This window comes from Grammomys surdaster, unplaced genomic scaffold, assembly GCF_004785775.1.
Source record: "Grammomys surdaster isolate TR1022 unplaced genomic scaffold, NIH_TR_1.0 125504, whole genome shotgun sequence".
NCBI lineage: Eukaryota > Metazoa > Chordata > Mammalia > Rodentia > Muridae > Grammomys > Grammomys surdaster.
Window position 1 is genome coordinate 775,578 of NW_021620360.1, and position 1,761 is coordinate 777,338.

Here is a 1,761-nt window from a genome sequence, read left to right on the forward strand (position 1 = left end):
ATGGCCTGGAGAGGCTGCAATGAGATCTCTGCAAGTTAGGTTGTTGGTGAAGTCTGTGATCACAATTTGTGAAACCAAGGGGTCTTGGTTATGAGGAGTCCCACACAGTTGGTTCTCAACATCAGTTATCTGTTTGTTTGTTTGTTTGTTTGTTTGTTTGTTTGTCTATTTATTTATTTAATGTAAAATTATCTATCTATTTAATGTGTGTAGATATTTTGACCCCACGTATGTCTGTGCACTACCTTCCTGCCTGGTGACTGGAGAGGGAGTAGCATCCCCTGGAACTGGAGTTATAGACAGTTGTGAGCTGTCCTGTCAGTGCTGGGAATTGAACCCTAGTCCTCTGGAAGAGCAGCCAGTGCTCTTAACCACTGAGCCATCTCTCCAGACACTTCAGCATCAGTTCTTAACACACCTAATTACAAGGGCATCATCAGCCTCACTGTGAATTCTGCTCTGTCCTCAGTAAACCTACAGTCATGTTCTTCAGCTGTCACAAGAGCTTTGGTGAACCGTGAATTTTTCTAAGCAAATGTGGCAAGCTATAATGTGATGATTTTTTTTTACACAAACAATACTTTGTTTAAGCATCAATAGTTTACCACAATTTCATTATAAAATGTACATTGTCATTAAATAAACTTTGATTTTAAAAATAGAATTGCCTTTCATTATATACTGTATTTTACAAAAGAAGATAATAAAGGCAAAAATATACTTTTTAAATGTCAAATGCTAACTTAAAAACAACCTATGAGAATAGAATTAAGTGTGCTGCTAGTCTAATGGGAATTTCCCCAAGCTTTCTTAAGTCCTAGCTTGGAAATTGTATATGTCAAATTTCTGGAATGTGTCTCAGCTAAGAATTGTATCGACCCATATACATTTACAGCTTGTATAAAGTAAAACAACAATGTGTAAGTATCCCGAGCAAGGTAGTTTTGCAAATTTTGTGTGAAGCTTGCCAAAAGAATAAATAATAAATGGATTAAATTTTAAAAAGAACTTTATTATAAAGATCTTTCTAGAAATACTGACTTATGTCTTTCTTTTTTGTCCCAAATTTTAAGTATTTTTTTAATTAAAGATTTAAAATACAGAAGATGGATAAAAACTTCATCTGACTTACAGGAAGATATTGGGTAACACTGGATTTTCATGTAGGTTTTCACAGACTCAGCTGTTTTCTTACAGAGGTAAAATTAATTCCTCCTGGGTGTGGGAGGTGCTCAGGACCTGCTCGCTCCACCCCAGATGGAAGGAGGCTGGTGGATGAGCTGCGATCTGGGATTGGATATCGAGTATATTGTACAGATTTCAATCTCTCTCTCTCTCCCCCTACCCCTCTCTCTAATGGCTGGCTTCAGAGAAGTCAACTGACTTGTCAAGAGCAGTCTCAAGAATGACTTAGGGGCTCTTGCCTTCTTGCTCCCACTCTGTAACGTCACCCCTTCTCCCCCCCTCCCCATTCCCTTCCCCCTCTCTCCCCATTCCCTTCCCCCTCTCTCCCCATTCCCTTCCCCCCTCTCTCCCCATTCCCTTCCCCCCTCTCTCCCCATTTCCTTCCCCCACACACACCACCTGCTCATGGCCTGCCTCTACTCCTCTACTTTTTTATTCTCTCTTTCTCTTCCTCTACTACCCTCTTAACTCTCCTCGCCATTCCTTAATAAACTCTATTCTATACTGAGACAGAGACAGAGACAGAGACAGAGAGAGAGAGAGAGAGAGAGAGAGAGAGAGAGAGAGAGAGAGAGA